The sequence below is a fragment of the Nansenia antarctica genome (genome assembly GCF_963989245.1).
Source record: "Nansenia antarctica genome assembly, chromosome: 11".
In the NCBI taxonomy this organism is placed as follows: Eukaryota; Metazoa; Chordata; class Actinopteri; order Argentiniformes; family Microstomatidae; genus Nansenia; species Nansenia antarctica.
Window position 1 is genome coordinate 33,501,590 of NC_137681.1, and position 7,955 is coordinate 33,509,544.

Here is a 7,955-nt window from a genome sequence, read left to right on the forward strand (position 1 = left end):
TTGCCGTAGCGGCATTCCAGTCCTCTGCTGTTCGCGCCGCGGTTCTACATTTCCCCAACTTGAGATCAGCATCATGGATATCCAACAGTTAAGATAATGTAGGCTATTGCGTGCCGGTTCAAATGCTGTAAATCCTGTGTTGTTGATGCAGGTGAATTTATATTGTCATTGAGCTGTTTTGCATGCTGCTGTAAATCCTGTTGAGATGCAGGTGAATGTAGGCAATGCCATACAGGCTGTTGCGCTACGCTATGTGTAGTTATGAGATAACAATACATGACATTTTTGACCAGCTATTTGATAGTATAGTATATATGGGCTATGTGATTGACTTTATAGTATAGTATATTAGCCTACATTACATTACAGTCATTTAGCCGACGCTTTTATTCAAAGCGACTTACAATAATTGCATTTAACGTAGGAGTGTACTGCTTTTTTAAGGCAAAATGAAGAATAGCAAACTAAAAATACAATAGGTGCTTAACAGGGAGGATTCTGGTAGTAGGCCTACTTCTTGAAGAAGTGAGTTTCGAGCCTGCGTTAAAAGATATAAGGGCTATTGATTGCCTTTATAGTATGCGCTATGCCATTTGAAGTCTGGCTGCTGCGTTAATCGCATGTTTTTTTTTTTTTTTAATAGCTCACTGCCTACCCAGCCAATGACCTCACTGCACGTTACTGTAAGAGTGTCATATATATATATACCGGTAGATACATTGAAATCGTAAAATTAAATTAAATAAATGTCCCTCCTGTCATATGACGTCGAGTAAACATGACAAGTGCTTTGCAGCTTCACGGTTCACCCAATGAACAACCTGCATCATCAAATCAAATGCCGCTTGGAGCCATGCGTTATGCAACACGATTGGCTGTTTCATATGGAAGTCCCACCCATTTCAGATGTTCTGTCTATTTCATTGGTTGTTCGGCGAGACGTTTAAATTCAAAAATCGACCGGTCGAGTTGAGCAGAGAGACAAGGGCAGACAGTTTGAAGAAGTGAAGTGCGCGAGGAGTTGGTTACCTGGTTACCGAAAGAGAAATAATTATATAGACTCGACAGTTGAATTTCAGGTAGGTGGTGAAAATTTGATTATCCAGCGCTGACTATCTACCTACGTGGTAGACTAACTGTTTATAACAAGCGCTCGTTTGTTAGATACGTTTTTGTGCAACTGACTTGTGTTTATGTTCTCCGCACACACTAGACAAGCAGAACGGGCCCCAGGCAGAACGGGCGGTGCTGGCTAAAGAAAGAATAACCCAACCTAAATGTTGTCTCCCTAACTGTTAATAAATACTATTATGTTGTATGTAATGTTCCTATTTCATTGTTAATATTTAATATTTAATATTTTTTTTTTTTTTTTTTTTTTTTTCAGATTTTATCCCTTTTTCACCCAATTTGGTAGCCAATTTAACCCAACTTTAGCATCCAATTATCCCCTGCCTATTGCATAGGATCCGTCGCACGACCCCGTGGCCGGCAGTCCCAGAGGAGGCCGCCAGGCAGACTAGGCTGACTGGCTCCTCGAGCCCAGTACCGTTATTCCGGCGCCCAGGGGGCGGTGTTGCGCGACGGATCCTAGTCCAGAAATACTCCTATACCCCCCTCGGAAGCGGACGGCCAATATGCCGCTTCCCGTGTGCCTCGGCCATATCTGGATCTGGCGAGCCGGGATACGAACCCCGGCCCCGGTGGGCAGCATGCACTAGTGGCCAGTGCGTAGACCGCTACACCACCGCGGGGCTATATTTAATATTCTTATTTCCTTATTTATATTTCGTATTTACTATTTCCCTAAATAAATACATGTTCCTATTCATATTTCCTTGTCATAATTTACTTATTACTCATGAAAATTGTATTTGTCTACTTATGTAGACGTCTACTTATGTGTCTACTTAAGTGTTTAAACGTCTAGGCTATAACAAAGCTAAATTGATGTGAAATTGGAAATTGAAACGTCTGTTTAAACTGCATTTCAACAGCTATATATAGTCTGCCGTTGAAATGCCTATAGAAACAGTCGTTTCAATTTCACCTCCATTTGGCTTTGTTTTAGCCTAGACGTTTAAACACCGGTGTTTCAATGTCTAGGTTATAATTAAGCTACATTTAGGCTAAATTGGAAATTGACACAACGTCTATGTTTAGACGTTGAAATGCCGTTGAAACATAGAAAGGGAAACAACGTCTATGTTTCAACGGCATTTCAACGTCTAAACATAGACGTTTTTTAAATATCCAAAATGGCCGATATTTAGCCTCGATTTGGCCTAGACGTCTAGGGCCCATTTAGACGTTGTTTAGACGTCTAATCAACGTAAAATTGCTCACTGGGATTATACTGATATATTATACTGATATATTATACTGATACATTATACTGATCAGTGTTGCCACAGTTACTTTGAAAAAGTATTCTGATTACTGATTACTGATTACTCCTTTAAAAAGTAATCTAGTTACTTTACTGATTACTTGATTTTAAAAGTAACTTTAAAAGTACTAGTTACTTTTTTAGTTACTATTGGCAGCTGCCTAGGCACCCGACCCCCCCCCCCCCCGCAACATAAAAATGAAAACTGGTTTTGCCAAAACTCACTTTATTTTAACAGTAACTTAAATTACATAATTAAACTTTAAACAATAACTTAAAACAACAAAAATAAAGAGTCTTTCTTTGCCTCACCCAACATAAATACTTGTTTTTAAACAATAAAATAAATATAATCTTTATTTAACAGTAACTAGCAAGGAGTGGTTTCACAAAACCTAAAACCTACCCTGACCATTCAGATATGATCCTAATATAATCCTAATCCTAAACTGGGTGAGTCTGAGTTTATCAATGATCAACATTTATGTTCTTGTCCCTGTCAACGCTGATGTGGGATGAGTCCGATCCTTTCCTCTAACACCAAACATGCCATCCAGACTATTGTCTCCCATCGGACTCCCTCCACCACAAATAAGGTAATACATGGCGCAAATTTGAGAAATATATTACCCATTTCATTAAGTATGCCCTCGAGTCAGTCCCAGTGTCAAAATGACATCTCCATGGCAATTTTGAATATCAGGTCCCTATCGAACAAAAAAACATTTATCATAAATGAGCTCATTTGTGATAGAAAACTCGACTGTATGCTACTCACAGAAACCTGGTTAGATACAAATGGAGCAGCAGCCCTTATTGAGGCATCTCCCCCCAACTACAGTTTTTTCCAATCAATCAGAAATGGAAAAAAGGGGGGAGGAACAGCTACCATAGCTTCAAATAACCTAAACTGCAGGAGCATATCCTTTGATATATTCTCCTCCTTTGAATATCATGCCACAGTTATGGCATGCCAACCACCTATTCTTACGGTAACTGTATACAGGCCGCCGAAACCAGCCCCTACTTTCCTACCTGACTTCTCTGAGTTCCTATCCATTATCCATCCCAACTATGATAGGATTATTATCACTGGTGATTTTAACTTTCATGTTGATAATGGGGCTGACTTGAGGGCTAGGGAGTTTATTGACCTCTTGGAATCTATGGATTTTGTCCAACATGTCAATGAACCCACTCACAATCATGGCCATACCCTTGATCTTGTGATTACAAAGGGTCTTGAGGTCTCAATATCAGGTATCAGCGACCTGGCCCTCTCTGACCATTTCTGTATTTTCTTTACCATTGTAACACGTAAAGCTGAAAGCAATGCTGAACGTGTTGTTAAAAAACGTTATCTTACCCCTGCAGTGGCTGAGAATTTCAAAGCTTTAATGAACAGTAATCACACAACTCCCACGTTGTGTGAAAACGACTTAGTAATTACCTTTAACAATAAAGTAAAAATGGCCCTAGACTCCCTGGCACCTACCAAATTAAAAAAGGTTGGAGCCAAGAGGAGAGCACCATGGCGAAACAGTGAAATAAATCTCCTAAAGAGAACATGTAGGAAAGCTGAGCGCAGATGGAGAAAGAGCAAATTACAGATTGATCAGAATATTTTTAAAGAACATCTATCTGCCTTTAACTTGGCAATGCGAAATGCTAGAAAAAATCACTTCTCAAAGATAATATCTACAAACAAGAATAACCCCAGGGTCTTGTTCTCGACAATTGATTGCCTTGTAAACCCTGCTCCTAAAACTCTAGACGGCGCAGCCTCTGTCACCAAATGCGAGGAATTTGCAGCCCACTTCAGGGATAAGATAACAAATATTAGAATGTGTATTACTCAGGAAAGACTAGGTTTGTGTAGCACCACAGATCCGCCGCCACAGAACATGACTATGAGCATGTTCACCATGATTAGTACGGAAACATTAGGTAAAATTGTGTCACAGCTTAAACCGTCTACGTGTCCTCTTGACCCTATTCCTACCACCTTTTTTAAGGAAATTTTTGAATCTGTGTCTGATGACATACTAGGCATTGTAAATCACTCCCTACTTAAAGGGATATTTCCAGCGGCGCTTAAAACTGCCCTGGTTAGACCCACCCTGAAAAAAAGTAACCTAGATCCTTCTGATCCCAAAAACTGTAGACCAATATCAAATCTCACTTTTCTAAGCAAAATTTTAGAAAAGGCAGCGTATAGACAGCTTCATGAATTCTTAGTCTTAAATAATAGGTATGACCCACTTCAGTCAGGTTTCCGATCATACCACAGCACAGAAACCGCTTTGCTTAAGGTAACAAATGACCTTAGGATAAATGCAGACTCGAAAAAACTCTCGATTCTTGTACTCTTAGACTTAAGTGCAGCCTTTGATACGGTAGACCATTCCATACTTATTGAGAGACTTGAAAACTGGGTTGGCCTCTCAGGTCCGGTCTTGAACTGGTTCAGGACTTACCTGGCTGACCGAGACTACTTTGTAGCCCTTGGTGACCATAAGTCAAAAAATTATAGCACAACCTGTGGAGTTCCCCAGGGGTCCATTTTAGGACCGTTGCTCTTTAGCCTATACATGCTACCCCTCAGTTCTGTTATCAAGAAGCATAGCGTTAACTACCACAGCTATGCTGACGACACTCAGCTTTATATCTCAGTAACTCCCAACGACTACAAGATGATTGACCACCTGATAGATTGTATTGCCGATATTAATATTTGGATGACACAAAACTTTCTCCAACTCAATCAAGAAAAAACAGAGGTATTGATCATTGGCGAGAAAACTGGGAGAGAGAAATTATCTGCACACTTGAAAACACTAGCTCTTAACACTAAGTGTCAGGCCAGGAATCTTGGTGTCATAATTGACTCAGATCTAAATTTTGAAACTCATATTAATAATACTATTAAAACATCCTTTTACCATCTAAGAAACATCACTAAGGTACAATCATTTCTCTCCCAGGCAGACACTGAAAAATTAATGCATGCGTTTGTTACTAGTAGGCTAGATTACTGTAATGCTCTCCTGACAGGTCTCCCCAAAAAAATGATAAATAGACTACAAATGGTTCAAAATGCTGCTGCTCGTGTCCTTACTAGGACCAAACGAAGAGCGCACATCACACCTGTCTTGAGATCACTACACTGGCTCCCTGTCAGTCATAGAATAGACTTTAAGATCCTTTTACTAGTTTATAAATCACTTCACTGTGATGCACCCAATTACATGGTGGACATGCTCATAAGATACACACCAGCTAGACCCCTACGGTCTAGTGGCACGGAACTTTTAATAGTGCCAGAGGCTAGGACAAAGAGATTTGGAGGATCAGCTTTTAGCATATATGCTCCTAGATTGTGGAACACCCTACCTGAGGGCCTGAGGTTGTCTAAAACTCAGGACATTTTTAAGCGTGACCTCAAAACCTACTTATTCAATGTCGCCTTTTGATACTACGGGAGACATTGGACATTATAGAACTAGGATCACTAGGCCATTACACCATACTCGTGTTTTGAGATTTGTGTTGACAGGAAAATGGACCCGGGTGCTGATGAGGCACTCTCAGCTCCAAATAGCACCTAGAGCAGTACTGGAACCGGTACAAGGGTGTACCAGGACCACCATCAGGTTGTATTGCTGTCATCTTTATTGTCTTTATTGTGTTGTTGCATCATAACTGTGCCTAAGATTCTCTTTTGGCAGGACCTGTGACCATCCGGATGCAGAACGATGCAAATATAACACTAAATTTATGGACAGAGTGTACGCCGATAATATGCAAGGAATTTTTCCTGGATACATGGTGTACAGGTTTTTGCCCTTGCTTGCTTGCTCTGTGCCGGTGGTCCTTGGCCTCCCCTTGGGGACCGCTGGGTACTGGTAGGCAAACTGGCTAGTAGTCGCTCTATTGGTAGAGGGCTGCAAGGGAATTTTTTCCTGGCTACATAGTATACAGGTTTTTACTTTTGCCTGCTCGCGGCTCTGTCAGTATTGATTGATTGACTGATTGACTGAACATTTTCATTGTGTGAAGCGCATTGAGTTGCATCTTGTAAGAAATGCGCTATACAAATAAAATTTGATTTGATTTGATTTGTCATCCTTTGCTGACACAAACTCAAAATAATCCTTATATTTCCAGCTATTTAACGCATATCTCTGTTCTCGCTCCATTGTGTAGGCCAGAGGTTCCCAAAGTGGGTGCCGCGGCACCTGTCCGGGGGTGCCGCCAAATCTGCTCGTAAAAAAAAAAAAAAAAAAAAGTATAATATAAAATTATAATAATAATACATGAATAAACGTTTGTTTATTACATGTGCAATGGAGTTCATAAGCAAATAAAAGATATATTTCTCAGATTTGAAAGATATTAATTTACTAACTAGGCCTACTAGTTACTAACTAACTACTCCTCACTGAAGTCTTGGACCAAGCGGTGAAAATTGTTAATTATGTAAAATCACGCCCGCTGAAGTCACGGCTGTTCAGCACATTGTGCAATGAGATGGGGTCCGAGCATGAGGGGCTCTTATTACACACAGAGGTCCGCTGGCTGTCGCGGGGCAAGGTGTTATCCCGTGTCTATGAGCTCCGAGATGAACTGATCACTTTTGTCAGTGAGCACGACTTGCCATACAAAGAACAATTGGAAGATGAATCGTGGTGGATTAAGCTTGCTTATCTGGCAGATATTTTCAGCCACCTTAATGACCTCAACATAAAAATGCAAGGGAAGGCTGAGAATATCTTGACAGCGACAGACAAACTGAACGGATTCCGATCCAAATTGAGACGGTGGCAAGACGGGGTGGCCAAGAAAAACATTGAAATGTTTACGTTGACGGCCAATGACGCAGCACACAAGTCAGCGTCTTTCTTGAATCTGATCGCTGCGCACCTACGTATGCTGGAGGAGAGATTTGAGTCCTATTTCCCTCCAATGAACGAAGACTTCGACTGGCTCCGGGATCCGTTCAACCCCCTCTCATCAGCATCAGCCGCTAGTTTGAGCAGCAAAGCTCAAGATGAACTGGCAGAGCTCATTATGGACCGCACACTGAAGCTCAAACATGGTGAGCTAGGTTTGGATAGGTTTTGACTGCTTGTGGGACATGAATATCCATCTCTCTCAGAGAGCGCCATCAAGGTGCTTTTACCCTTCCCAACCTCCTACTTGTGCGAGCTGGCTTTTTCTTCTCTAGCATACGTCAAGAACAAGACACGCACGCGACTGTCAGTGGAACAGGACCTGCGTGTCACGCTGTCCACTATCTCTCCCCGCATAAAGAGACTCTGCTCCCAAAAGCAGGCGCATGTGTCCCACTAATGCGCACAACATATTTCTTTGTTTTGTATTTCTCTAAATTTTTACAATTCTGTCATGATTATTATTGTTAAATTATTATAGTTGTGAGTTACCCGTTTGGTTCAGAAGATGTGAAATAATAATCTCAGAATGAGCATTGAAATGAGAATTACATTTTAAGGCATTATTTTAAGCCCCCCCAAAAAGCATTGTTCCATTGATTGATTATACAGGC